The sequence below is a fragment of the Vidua chalybeata genome, chromosome 2, assembly GCF_026979565.1.
Source record: "Vidua chalybeata isolate OUT-0048 chromosome 2, bVidCha1 merged haplotype, whole genome shotgun sequence".
Taxonomy (NCBI): domain Eukaryota; kingdom Metazoa; phylum Chordata; class Aves; order Passeriformes; family Viduidae; genus Vidua; species Vidua chalybeata.
This window is the reverse complement of record NC_071531.1, coordinates 82,747,788-82,762,777: the sequence shown is the minus strand read 5'-3', so window position 1 is coordinate 82,762,777 and position 14,990 is coordinate 82,747,788. Positions and strand designations below refer to the sequence as shown.

Genomic DNA, 14,990 nt, shown 5'->3' with positions numbered 1-14,990 from the left:
CTCTGAGGAACAAGAGGCAAAACACCAAGTCACCAGTGCTGTTGCATGCATTGACCCAGCCTGGCCTACAAGGTCCTCAGTCCAGGTACAAAGAAAGGTTTGTAAGAGCTAACAGTGAAAAGTCACAAGCTCACAAATCAAGGCATAGCCCCAGGACATGAAGTCAACAGAGCCATTGTAAAGGGATGAACAAGGGAGTGAGTAAAAAGAAGGAAAGGTGGGGACACAGCCACACATTAAATAGGACTATAGTCTGGGAAAGGTCTTACCACAGAATCTGCTCATGAGTAATAGTTTAGCAATACAGAAAATTGCTGAGACATAAAATACAGCCAGTGCTATCAAGGGAGAGAGTTTATAAATCACTTTGTCCAGATGTTCTTAATACAGTAAGGAGCGGCCGTAGCTGGAGGACCATGGGAATTTGTGCTGCAGACCAACTGCACGGGAGCTGCACGCCCCAGCCCCAGCATCCCACAGACACTGATGGCTGGACTGCACTGGTTTTGGCTAGGACAGAGTTAATTTTCTTCTCAGTAGCTAGTGTGGGGCTATGTTTTGGATTTGTGCTGGAAACATTGTTGATAACACAGGGATGTTTTAGTCTCTGCTGAGAAGCACTTAGACAGCATTAAGGCCTTTTCTGCTTGCAACTTGGCAAACAACAATGCTCATCCGAAATCTGTTCTCAAGGGTGCTTGTTTTAACAAACTGATACGGAATGCATCACAGCAGCCTTAAGCCAGGAATGACATTGGCTTGACCCTATATTTCAAGCCACAAATGACATTTGAATAATCCTACAATTCAAGAAAGATACAGACTGTACAGGATCCAAAGGAGGGCCGCAAAAATCATCAGTGGGCTGTAGAACCTGTTCTGAGAGGAAAGGATGAAGGAGCTAGGTCCTTTCTCCCCGGAGAAGAGAAGGCTGTGAGGGAGCTCTCATTACAGTCTAGCAGCATTTAAAGGGAGGCTACAGAGAGGAAAGAAGCTCTCTTTTCACCAGGAGCTACAGTGAGAAGGGGCAGTAAGCATAAGTAGCACTAAGAGATGTTTTATCTTGACATAACCATGAAACCTTTTACAGTGAAAACAATCACTCACTGAACAACCTCTCCAGGGATGTGGCAGACTCCCCATCACTGGAGGTTTTCAGTATGCGATTAGACACTGTCCTAGATAATCTCATCTAAATTGTCTCCTTCCCTCAAAAGGTTAGACCAGATGATCTGTGAGGTCCCCTCCAACCTGGTCTGTTCTACACTTTTGTGATTTTTTTACTTTCTCATTTTTCTGAGAACTTACTCATTTTGTAAAGAGAGGCTCCTAGAGGTTCAAACCTTGGAAATGAGCATCTCCTGGCTGCAAGTACCTTGGCACAACAGGCACACAGCAGGCTCACTCTCCACTCACCCCACTGGTTGTCACAGGTTTTAGGCTAAGGGAATGGTCATCAACCTCCAGCACCAGCCACTGCCAAGGACTTGCTTGAGCAGGAGGCAGAGTGCTCCAAGTGGCACCAGTGATGCATCCAGCCATCCACCTGGGGCAGGAAGCCCACAAGCATCGGGATCCACAGCACGCCGCTCTTGCAGGAAAAACAGTCATCCACGAATGACCTGGATTTATTAATCCTGACTGCTTGGTTTGTGCTCAGCTAACTGCATGCTGCCTACATATATTACACAGGTCATCACTAACCCCATGCAACTGCACGGAGCAAGGGAGCAGGGGGATGACAAGGGTGTAGGATCCAGACTGTCATTTCTACAGGCATGAAGATACTATTTTCTTCTGTGCCAAGAGGAGAGGAAATAGGCATTTCTGCAAAATGTTAATGAATTCATCACTTTACCATTCATATTATGCATGAATGTGTATGGCAGTTATCTATATTTAGAAAGCAAGAGGGAAAGATTGTTTGCTTGAGTAGATCTAAGCCATATATGTATGTGAAAACAAGCATAGGAGACTGGTCTGTAAATTGTGCTGATGCTGACACAGACCCAAGAAAAATCTCAAGTACACTAATTACCAAAATTATTGGCCTATTCTGGTAGAGAATAGGATTAAAGACACCCTTCATTGCTCTTACACACACACAGTCCTGCCTTGGAATTTGGAATCCTGTATGTAACCAGTGCATTTCAAACCCAAGCTTGTTCTAGGAATAAAAAGTATATTGGGGTGAAGCAAAGAAAACCTGCACACCCAAGGAAGAAGACAAGTAGCTTCAAGCACTACAGGCAACCTGGGCAGCCAGCAGATACTGGCTTGGCTCCACTACTCACCAAAGAGAATTTAAAAAAAAAAAAAAAACTTGTTAGTAAAATGGTACCCTCACCTTTTGCATTTTGAGTCTGTAGGCACCCTTTGGTCATGGTTTCTAATTTTACCAGATGAAGAACAAAGACATGGCTTTTTCTTTAACAGGAGCAGAAATTCTCACCTAACCACATGTCTCTGGTTTTCACGGCAGAGCAATATTCTACTAAAATCAGGACTGGTAAATGCCAAACTGCCAAACTGCTCAGTTTCTGATCTCTGTTATATCACAGTCAAAATCAAGAAGCCCCAATCCAGGCAGAAACTACTGGACTGTGCTGTACCCATGCTGATGTTTTATCATCATAAAATGATGTCATGATGTTTTATGATGTTAAAAATGATGTAACAATATTTTATGTTCATTCACAGTAGGTTTTAATAAAATGTCAGCTGTAACTGACACAGAAAACCAGTTTCTGTGTAACACAGAAAACAGTTGCCAATAGATCAGGACTTGGCACACAGCCAAAATCCAGATCATAGTGGTGGCAATAAGGCACCACTTGAAAGCTTAGTGGAACCTCACAAGCCATTTAGAGCAAGGAACAAGCCTTATTTCTTTCTCCCCTTGCTGTCACTGAAGCCTTCCAAAAGCCAGCTCCCCTCTCTGAAGGGAAAGGCTTTACTACATCCAGCTCTGATATGGTGCAAGGCACCCATCCAACGGTCAGGCACATGTTCCTTTCCCAGACCTCCTCATTCCTCTACAATGCTCACCAGAAGAGCAATTTTCATCCCTATAACTGATTCCTAGTGCCAGAGCAGTGGTGCCCAGCAGCCAGGAGTTAAGAAGCCAGTTGAGGGCAACCTAGGATGAAGATCATCACCCTGCCAGGGGTATGTCCCTGGGGAATGGCTTTTTACCCATATCTAGCCCAAACAAGCCACAAACCACAGCTGCTGCAGCTGCTGCCCCATGTTTTGTGACAGCCACTGCCAAGAAGAACTGACCTCATCATGCCTGTAGGTGCCTGCAGGCAGCTGCCAGCTGTGCTGTGCCCTCTGCTCTCCCCCTCCCAAAGCCAGCCCAGCCCCCTCAGCCCCAGAATGCCAGGATGCAACCCAGTCCACAGACATTATGTCTTCAATTGCCATGTATCTAGTGTCTCTTATAGCCAGCTCTCTAAGACATGACCATATTTCTGGCCCAGTTCAGTCCTTGCTAAATTGGGTGGCTGCTCCATTTCTGCATCTCTACCAACTCTCCTACATCTAGTGACTGCCTGACACCAATTCATTTGTTTTCCTTTACTTTTAGATAAGCATGCATTCCACTGTACAGAAGCAGACATATTATCCTGGAGGTTACTGCACAGCAGTGCAATTCATTTGAAGATTCAGAACTATTCAAATGAATCAGTTGCTAAGATTAACACCAGACAGTCAGCCAGGACCCAGAGACAGTGGAGCAACACATAAATATTTTCTGTTTCTGATGTGGCTTCAGTCTGGTTTTGAAAAGGATCTAAAGCAAACCACATAGGAAGCTGTGACATGAGAGGAAAGCCATGTTTTTAAAGCAGTAACAGCATCCCCAAGAAACAAATTTGCAAAAACAGTCAGAGAAGATGGTTTTCTTACAGCCAAGCTGTACTACTACTCTCGTCTTCAGTAAAACACCAGAAGATGCCAGTTGTGAAAACACAGCTTGCTGCTATTTAGAGGCAACGCCTCAAGGCAGAGCCCAGGTAATGAGTTTCTGCATCACACCCACTGCCCACCCAGGTAACATAATGTGGCTGCCCGCAGCACAGCCCATGCTGCTGGCACATATGATGACTCTTCTACCACCCAGCCAAACAAAACCACAGAGCTGACCTCCAAAAATTCCTCTTTCAATCTGTACCCTACTGACCAAGTGGTTCAAAAGAAACTGAGGTGTTTCCAATATGATCCTAAGCAATCATCTGAAATTAAAAAGTAAGTAAGGTGGCTTTACACTTTCCTATAAACCCTGCCACAGTATGTAAGGGAAGTCCAAAAATGACAGGAGAAAAATTACATCGTTTCCAAGCCCACATTTGTCCCTCTGTATCATAGCCGTGCCAAAAAGGAGTATAAATACCTTATTTGACATTTAAAACATTTTCTCTGCCCTGCTGCTGCATAAAAATTTCAGGTCAAAAAAGGAAGAGAATTCTTTAAGGGAAATAACAAAAGGACAGTAAAGCACTCCAAGGTCCCAGGGGCTGCACAAAGGCTATGCCATGAATTTCCCAGGGTGGACAATCAGTCCCTGCAGCATGTCACAGGGACACTCTGTTGAGGCTGGACACCCTTCCATGTGCATCCTGGCCCACAAACTCTACTTTCTCTCCTAAGCATTGGCCCAGTCTTGAGAGCACGGATTGCCATACCCCAGACACACAGCCATGCCACTCTCCCAAAGCTAGGAGGAAGATCTGAGTTTCCTTTGGCACAGAAAAAAATAACTCATGTATCTCACTTCTTGGTTTAAGTATGAAAATTGGACTCCTAACAATGTCACAAGGGATACTTTTGGTACCTCCAACAGCACTGGGATTCTTTTGCAGCCACAGCTCCAATGAAGTGCAGGGGCTAAGGCAGCCACTGGATATTGTTTTCCATGAGCAGCTCCCCAGTGAATGCACAAGTTTTCTAGGTCACTTCTTGGGTGGCTGACTCATCCTCACACCCCACAATTCTGGTTGTGAACCTCACATCCACTGCCAGGGCTCCTGAGCCCTGTGAGGACTGAACAAGCACCACCAGTATTATTTTCACAGGAGTAAAACAATATCTTGCAGGACAAAAATCCAACGCACATAATGCACACCAGATGTGAGTGAGCAGCACCTCTCACTTCCCACATGAAAGTGAGAGAAGCTGCACCCCTGTGCCTGGCAGGATTATCAGACCGAGCTACGCCTCCGCAACTCACCGCTCTGGGGAAAGAGATCCTCATCCCAGTATCAGCTCCAGGATACACGTTGTGCTATTCCCCTGCTCAAGAAGAGTTTCTGGAGTCACCCATCCTTGGTACTGTCATTTCACTCTCCAGAAAGTGCATTGTCCAAGTAAGCACGAGCAAGACTAATGGGAATACGCAATGGAGTCAGTCAAACCCCGTCTCTCCCAAAGAATTGTGCTAACATGTCCAAATTTAACTGCCTACAAGGATGAACGTTCTCCATGGAACTTCAGCCTCACATGCTTATTTTCATATATGCTTCCCTTCAGCAAAAACCAAAGCAGAGGAGGAAAAAACCTATGAGAGAAGCAAAGCAAATGTGCTTTGAAAGCAGCTCCCAAACCTGGCATGAGATCAGATGGATACAGGAGAGAGCGGAGCCAAGCTTGCCTCCCCGGGAGATCCCCTCGGATGCCTGCACTTCTCCACCTTCCCGATGGAAATCAGGTGTGCTGGTGTGTAGGGGCAAACAGTGCCCATCACCACTGTTTCATCTCAGATGGTTAACAGGTTTATAATGCTAGAATAACTGGAATAACTGCTAGAATGCTGGCTTTTCCCCCTCGACCCAGGCTCAGCCCAGAGGAGAGGCAGGATTCAGGCAGAGTATTCTCATCACACCTCCAGGTGCCAAACCATTACCTGGGCATTAACCTGATGGAGGAAGAGATGCATATTCCTTAGACAGCTGTGCTAGGCTTTACAAAAATATGTGCATTTTTAAGGTGTCTCTATATTATAAGCTACACTATTGCCTTCACAGCTATAATGTCAAGTCTACAAATACAGCCAGCCCAAATTTATTCAAAGAATTGAACCAATAATTGAAACTCCTGCTTTGATCAAAGTGCCAGTGGCACAATGACAACTCATGTCAGCATTGCTGCTCTGAGATGAAAGGATAAATATTATTCAGACCTGAAAGTAGGGGAAGAAACTCCCAGTAAGAGTGAAATACAAAGGCTGACATGGAGTTTGCAAATGAGACAACACTTCTGCTACAGCCACACCACTTGTCAGCCCAGCAACTGTCTGCAGACATTTTCACTACACTATAAATTCTGATTTCCAAGCAATAAAAAAAACCTCCAAGATAAAAATTCATCACATAAATTCTTAGGGAAGGAAATCTGCTTCCACTGGGGGAAAAAAGCAAAATCATCAATCAGCTACAACATACAGACAAGACACGTGTAGAGCTGGAGTTTAAGCCACGATAAATTTTTACTTACTGCTTTTAAAAATGATCCCATTACAGAAAAGCACTGGCATGATCTATGTCACTCCGATATTTAAACCCTTCCATTAATTAACCAGAAGTGAAATAGGACCTAGGTCTGTGGATCATTCAGTCTTAGTTCCTTGTTACTTCAAACAACTATGTTATAAAATTCCCTTCTTGAACTGAATAAACAGCATCCTGAAGAAGAGGAATTTTTTTCACCCCATTTGGAGGAGGTTTTGGGATCTCTCTTCCTCAGACACACACAAATATTCCTCTTGGTTCCCACTCACAGTCACGGACATTGCTCTTTATCCATTTATGTGTTTTTTGTTTTTTTTTTTTTTTTTGCCAGTGGTGTCCTTTAGGTTAAATAGCTTTCTCCCTGAGTCATTCCCACAAGCTTGCAGTGTACAAAGGAGCCTGGGATAAGGACAGAACAAAAATAGTACAAAGGCTGTACAGTACTCTCTAACTGAAAAGGCGGGCATTGAACTCTATCGTATGGATTTCTAGACTTTTTCCATTTTTTTAACACAAGCAACAAACCATCCTAAGGATCCACAGTTCTTCACTTGATCTGTGTGAAAAACTGCTTGTTCTTCATTAAGATAACCCTACACTAAGCAGAGTCTTTGCACAATTCTTAAGTGTCATAACTTGAAGCAAAAAGAAATTAAACCTTCTTCCCACCAGAATATATATTACAATTATGATCCTTCCATTATTAAAATATTACATGCAATTTATATTCAGCCACTTTTAAAATGCAGAAATTTAATAAAGGTGCTATACGTAGAAGTGCTAACAAGATAATTGCCTGTAGTTCTTGCTCCCGGATAGCTCAACTCAGATGTAGAACAGGGAAAATCACAGCAACAGCCACCGGTATGGAGCCAGCCTCAAAATGGTGCTGGTCACATGCAGAAGGACACATCCCAAGGAATGGGACATGTCACTAGCAGAGACCCTCTGTCCATCCCAGGAAGCCATCACAGAGAGGAATTTCACTAAAAACATTTAAAAGCATTAAATCATTCATTAAATTAAATTAAATTAACAATGTTATTAATTTCCAGCCTTAGACTTGATCACCGGAGTTACTGTTGTCTGAAGCATGTTTGTATTTGTGTTAACCAACATGGTCAGAGCAGATAATCCCAAGCGCTGCTCAATTATTTAACTCCATGCTATGTGTCCTTGAGACGTGCCACGCCCCTGTAGATCACCCCTCTCCTTGGCTGGGGCTGCCTTGACACGTGCTGGCTGCCATTGCCTGGTTTGCACAAAAATGACGTGCTACAGCTTCAAGATGTGGGACAGACATGCATCAGGAAAACCACAGCCACACACCGTGGTCTGACACATCTGACCTGGACAAGGCCACTGAAAGCCAGCAAATGCTGCAGGACCTCCTGTCACTAATGGGATACACCTTACTGTGTGGCCAAACTCTGCTCTCGCATGCACCAATCCAAACCTGGAGCAGTTTCACTGGCTTCTACAGATTTACCTGAAATTTGCACCCACAGTACTATCTCACCTACTCAAAAAGACACTAAAAATGACCAAAAATAGACATACACATTTCCTAAATGCAACACCTGGACAGAAATGTTGCCCTAAGAATTTATTTTTTAGAGGTAATGTTGTTCTTGTTACTATTATTTTCTATTTCCATCTATTTCTACTTCTGCCCTGAGTGGAAGGCAGGCCGTTCCATTTAAAAATTCAGGACACAAATGGGGACCAGATTACATCTACCCCAAAGCTGCCAAAAAGCAGTTGCTATATGAAACCAAAAATCCTCCTGGGATTTTTCTCAAATCCGCAAAATATTCCTGAGCACTAAACTTTCCACTGGGACTATTACATTAGCAGATAGTCTGTGTGTGAAAATCCAAGTATGCAGCTGTCCTCTTAATGGTTTCCAGGACAAGAAGGCTGCATAGGGCACACACTCCTGCCTTAGCACCAAATAACATTTATACCAGACCTAGCCTTTAAAGCAATTTACATGCCTATCAGTGAGAAAAAAAAGGCACTGGGGACTCAGGCTTTTGTTTCCTGAAGGAAGGGTGCAATGGTCAACAGTAACATCTCCGTGTAACCCTGAAACACTCATGTGCACAGAGTCTGGTTGTGCCTGACCCTCCCTGGGCTGCTGCTGGGATCCCTTCCAACCCCCTTAGGTGTGTCTTTGCTGGAGAAATGCAAAGCCTTTGGCTCTGTGCTGGCGTTTCCTCACAGAGGAGCTCTTGCAAGGAGCACCAGAGCTGTATCCATCCATCCAACCCCCATCCAGGGACTAATGTGCAGAGGGCTTGGTCCAGATCACCATGGGAGGCCAGGACTCGGAAACTGCCCTCATCATGCCTGTCACCAATCCTGCAGACATCTGGACTTAGGAGAGGTCACATGTGCCTCTATGGATCGAAGCTGCCCTCCTCCAGCAGCTGAGCACTTTCCAAAAAAGGGGGAAAGCAAAGCTTCCCCTGCCAAATGTTGAGAGAGGGAAAAGGGGAGCAATGAACATCAGGACAGATGAGAATGGACATGCAGGTGATTGGGGGGTCACAGTGGCCCCCACACAGCCTGGGGAAACTGGGAGGCCCAGCCCCAGCAACACTGTGGGGCACATACCTCCCCTATTTAACAGCCTAAAACCAGCCTCCCCAAATTCATCCCCTCACACCACTGCTCCAGTCGTGGCTGGGGATGAGGAAGGCTGGGCAGGACAGGGATCCTCCATGCAGGGCCATACCATGCACCCAGCACAGCCCCAGAGAGGGTTCTACTATGGGCTCTTGCCAACCCAATATTCCCTGCCCTCACCACTTGGACATAAGGTAATTGTAGAACCCTTGGAAAAGCTTTTCTGGCCATTAGAAATGTATATATATATATATATATATATATATAAAAGTAAATATATATACATGGTCTATATTTTATTTATATACAATATATGCAGCCATATATGTCTATATATATGTATGTAAATATATAAAACTACATAAACATACATCTACATATATTTAGATATATATTTAATATCTATATATAACTATATACATGCACACCTGTTAGCAGGAATGGCGCTGCCAGCTAGCTGTGCTCAGGAAAATTCACAGGACTCATGTTCACTGCCACCATTCTCTCAGGAAGCTTTTAGGCTTATTTCTATACACAAGAAGGCATAACCTGAACTCAGTGGATGCACAAGAAGGGTCTTGCAGACTCAGTCACCAGATCCTCGTCTCTTATGGCAGCTGCCCACAGGTCCCCGGGATGCTCTCACAGCACCAGGAAAGAGAAAAAAAAACCTCTTTCCATCGAAAGAGGAAAAAGCCCAAGCAGCGACCTTCCTGTACTTAAAGCTATGAATCACAAAACCTGGCAGGAGGATTCGGGTTAAATTCACGTCGTGGGTTTTTTTTTTTTTTTTTCCTTTCAATGCTGACTTTTTTTTTTTTTTTTTTTTAAACCGGAGTTTATCTTTGTTCCTTGCATGGGTAGGAAGGTTAAATATAAAAAAGTTCCCTCTCACCATCCCTCTGCAACAACAACGTGAGAAAGCGCTCTCCCGGCGTGGGAGGCCCCTCCTGCATGTCCCCTACGGCCGGCGCTGCCGCCCGATGCACCCACGGGACGGGACGGGACGGGGCCGGCGTCCCCGGTGGGCGCTCCGGGGCCGCTCCGAGTGACAGCCGGCGCTGGGGACTCGCGGGGACGCATCGTGCGATCGCTGCTGCGGAAACGGCAGCGGCCGCCCCGAGTGCCGCTCCCCGCCGGCGGACCCCCGGCGCGTTCCTCCTTCAGAACATAGTACGGACACCCCGCTCCGACCGGGGCTGTTTCGGGGCTCGCCCCGCGCTGCTCTGCCTTCCCGGAGCGGGGAAGATTCCCGGGGAGGACTCCGGGAGCGGAGGAGCGGGAGCAGCGGCGGCCGCCGGGCCGGCGGCTCGGGTCTAACGGAGCGTCGGGCCGGCTTAGCACGGACCCGGGCCGGCTTAGCACGGAGCCGGCCCCGCTCCCGCACCTCCTGCGGGGTCCACGCAGCCCGGGGGAGCAGCGGGGTGCGCTGGGTCCGGTAGCCGGCGGAAGGCTGCTCAGGCCTTCCCGCATCCTCCCGGGAGGGCGGCGGGGCACGGCAGCACTCACGGGTGGGCATGAGAAGCGACATCCCGCCGCGGCACGCCCGCACACCGCGGCGCGCTCCCCGGCACACACGTGGACACGGGCACCCGCACCCCCCACGCACAGACACACGTGTGCACAAACATGTATGCACGGACACGCAGCCGTGCGGCGACACCCGGACACCGTCTCCCTTCCCCGCCATTACCTCCGGCTCCGCGCCCCGCCGTCCCCGGCAGCACCGCTGCCATCCGCGCCGCTCCCCGCCGCCGCCGGGCGCGCTCCGCCGGCCGCCGCGGGCCGGGCCGGGCCGGGCGGGGACAGCCGGGGGCGGGGGCAGCCGATGGGGCGGGTCCGGGGGCGGTCCAGGCACCTCCCGGCGCGGGGAGGCCGCTGCCCGCCCCTCTCGCCGCTCCTGTCGGGGTTGTGGGGGAGGCGCGCTCGGGGGAGCTTCGTACCCCGGGTTCGAGGCTCGCAGCCCCATCCGGAGCCACTGAAGGCACCTGGGTACGCCCGGGGTGAACCTGTGTGGCATCACGGCTGCCCCGCCTCGTGTCTGGGGATGCTCGGGATCTAAATCCCGACCTAGAGACCGCCATAGACTCCCTGGTCCCTTGCGGGACAGTTGGTGAGGGTTACGCCGAGTCCCAAGCCCGTGAATTAACCCTGGGCATCCTCTTCGTCTCCCAGACCTCTAGCTGTCCATGGAGGAGTCGATGGCTGTTCGGCGATTGACTGGGGATACCATTTCGTTCCTAAACTCAGCTCCCCGTTCCTAAACTCAACGCCCCACTCCTGAGCGCAGCCCCTTGCCCTGCTGCCCACCTGCTCCATCCCGTCTTTGTGGTTTGGCATACCACCTGCACGGGATGAGCGTTCGTTAGGGCTGGAGTGACCCACTGCTCCATCTCCCCAGACCACTCCAGCCCTGCTGCCAAAGGTTTGACAGAGGGGGCATGGCAGAAGAGCTCCTCTGATGTTTGCACAGCACTTCATTCCCATCCCTGCAGCCATGTGGGCACAGACTGCGTTCGGCAGTCCCAACACACTCTATTCCCAGCACTGCCCCATAGGGTAGGCATCTTTTGGGGTAAGTGGCACTGCCAGGATGCTGCTTGGGTTTCCCCATCTCATTGCTTCAACCTCTTTCAGTCCAGTAAGCTGCCCAGTGATGCCAAGGCTGTCCATTGTATTTGTACTTCTTTCTCCCAGGGACTGATGGTGGCTTCTTCCTCCTCAGTATTGTGCCAAATGGATAAAGACAGGTAGGAAGAAATGCAGCAACAGGCTGAAGAAGAAACCACTCACTGTCACCAGAGCCCCATAAAGGGGCACTGCAAGAGAGGACCTGGACTAGTGCCATGGCCACAGGACTGGATGGATGCAGAGAGGACTCCCAGCAGCTCCAGGCATTGGGACAATGCTGTGGTTCACAGCAGTCTGAGGCATTGCTTTTTGCATCACAAAACCCAGCTTTGCTCGGAGTTTGGGTTTTGCTCAGAGGGAAGCTACAGGATATGGGAACAGGCAAAGGAGGAAAAAATATTCAGTGGTGAAATCAGGTTCCTCAGTTCATGCATCAGAGCATCTCCCACGACAGAAGTTACCCCAGAATGATGTTTGCCATGTGAGCTGGGCATCCTCAGAGGGGCCCTTCCCTCCATGCCTGTGTGCAAAGCAAGGTGCCAGTCAGGTGCTGCAATGTCTCTCTGAAGCTTTGAAACTGAAACATCTTTTACCTGTCTCCATGAAGTCACCTAATACAGGCTAGGCTTATGCTCAAACAGGGGAGGAGCAAATGGCAAATATGCTGCTTTTTGAGGTGTGGGGCAAGGGGAACCATCACATCATTGACCACTTCAGGAGAAAAACTACAGGCTTAGGGCACCAGACTTGGATTAGAGATGGATGTTACGTTCCTTTGTCATCTGCAGATGCCCTGAGTATATGGGAGAAGATTAAGCCCAAATTCAGGTTTTTGAACGCCTAAATCCTGGGCAAAGTCATAGAGAACCTTGACAATAGAGTTAGATACCTCGGTCCCCAAGAGGAATTTGCCTTGGATTTTTCAGATTTTCCTACCTCCCACAGAGAGGTTAGCTTTGTGTATAAGCACAGGTGACCCATGAACCAGGTCAGTTGTAAAATTAAGGTGATGTTTTGCCCTTGCTTGTTAAGTGCCTGTTCACTGTGGCAGATGAAGTGGAATGAGGGCACTGCTGTCCAGTGAGTCCACTGAGTCCAGTTCAAAGTGCCAATTCAAGCACTACTTTTTGTCATGTTCCAACCAGATCATTTGGCTGGGCAAAATGGGACACATTCTTTTGGTTATTCTGCTTCCCAGTACGTGTCATGGGGGCCTGGGCGCAATCTGCCTGCACTGCCCTTGACGAAGCAGATCCAACCTGTTCAAGGGCTTATTTTTGTTTCTCATTCTGGCCCCAGGGTTTGTGCTCCCCTTTCACCAAGTGCTGCATGGTAATCAGTGGTGATTTTGGTGGTAGAAGAACAAATATATCAAGAAAAAAAAAATTATCTGCCAGCTTGTCTTTCAATAGACTTGCAAGTGGTGAACCATGCTGTTATATTCCCAAGGAAAAGACTCCTTTTTTTCTGCTGAAGTAAAAGTGTGGTTTCAATTTTCTCTCATGTTATTCATTTTCTGGTGTGTATTTCCACATGATTTTCAAAATCTTTTCTCCTGTTCAATTCCATTTTGATTTGATAAACCGGTAAGTGGCCACAAAGGATGGCAGATTGGAGAGGGAGTTCTCTAACCCCTTGTGGTTTGATACATCTGATAACCTCTGGGGAGCTATGTCTGCCCAGGAAGGCAAGGCAACTGCCACCCAAGCTTCTCCCCTTTGCAGCTCAAATATTTTAATAAATTTCATATGTACTTAGCATTTTGTTTATTTATGTATTTTATTAAAATGTATTGTTCCCTCAATTTGGGAACAGCCCCAATATTTTAATATTTCTTTGTGTGTTTGTCTGTTTTATGTCACTCTTCTAAGGAATTTGGGGTAGGAAATAAGTTACTTTTTCACCCCTTTTGGTTCTAACCTGCTCAACCAGGACCAAGTGCCACCAGAACTCCAGTTGTAAGGTCAGCAGATATGATATGACAGTGATACATCTTTTCAGGATATGACAGTGCCATCTCTTTTCACTGCCTCCCTCCTGCTTCTCCCTGGTAGCCATGGATTCAGGAGACCTGCATTATCCACACATCTCATGTCTCTTATACCCTGCTAGGAAAAACAAACACCTCTCATGGCTATCCCAAGCATTTTGGTGAGCTACATGGGAAGGGAGAAGCGTTTCCAGGTGCCACCACAGCTTGGTCCTTAGCAGCCCCCTGCATCACTCAGCATCCCTGCTGCATCCCAGACACCTGCTGGCTGAGGAGCTCTGAGCAATTGCTACTGACAGAGCTGGGGCTGGAGCCCTGAGGCCCTGCAGCAGGGATGTAAGCCATCCCAAACCACGAGTGCACACGGGTATTGATGCTCGTTACATTTGCAGCCAACCATGCGTGTAATCCCACAGATTCCAAATGCTGCAAGCAAACAAATAATTGTCCCATTCCGCCTGACACTGCGGCAACCCCAAATTGCCTGCACACATTTCCACTTCTTGCTGTCTCTGCTGCTTTTACCAGTGGCTGATGGGCAGACTGAGGGGTCCAGCCGTGTTAACACCACCTCTGGGGATGGCACAAATAGCTGCCCTGCAATGCAGAGACCACAGCAAGAGCTGAATCAAGAAATATGAATACACTGCATAGAAATCTCCACCCAGGCAAATTTAGCAAATAAAAGCCACAAAGCCTTTGACATAAAAGATGTTCTTACCATATCTCAGGTGGAGAATACCCTCTCTTTTCTTGATAGCTACAGGCTTTACCTGCCCTGCAGAGACTTCTAGCTACTGGGCAGAGGCAGATCCTCTTGCAGCATTGGAGCACCACTTTCTAAATCACATCTGCAGAAGGTTTTCAAGTAATCTTGTAACCTGGCAGCCAGTAAACTCAGGTCCAGTAAACCTGGAGCCCCAGAGGAACCCATCCTGCTAAATAATTAGCCACTGTTAAAATTTCTACCACAACAACTGCACACATTTATCAGATCGCCTCTGATACACATTTCATAGGCAGCATTGTATTTGGAGGCAGCAGAAATATCTCTGCACATCTGTTTTTCCAGTTCTGCCGAAGAGCTTTCATTTTTCTCTAATAACTTGACCTCTTTGGTTTCTGGCAGAAGACAGCTAAGCCGAGCACTCACTCTCTGGACTTGCTCCAGTACAGGATGAGGTCAGGACAAGAAAGAAAAAACAGCTGGATGGTTATGAAGCAGTGGG

General features: G+C 47.6%; 1 protein-coding gene across 1 annotated transcript in view; it reads right to left on the bottom strand.

The window, feature by feature from the left end:
• The window catches only part of AMOTL1 (angiomotin like 1), a 54,563-nt gene extending 43,694 nt beyond the window's left edge, over window positions 1-10,869 (bottom strand). Inside the window, exon 1 of the mRNA XM_053935634.1 lies at window positions 10,834-10,869. The gene's annotated coding sequence lies outside the window, so the exon portion shown is untranslated. The remainder of the gene's footprint in view (window positions 1-10,833) is intronic.
• Between the last annotated feature and the right edge of the window lie 4,121 nt (window positions 10,870-14,990).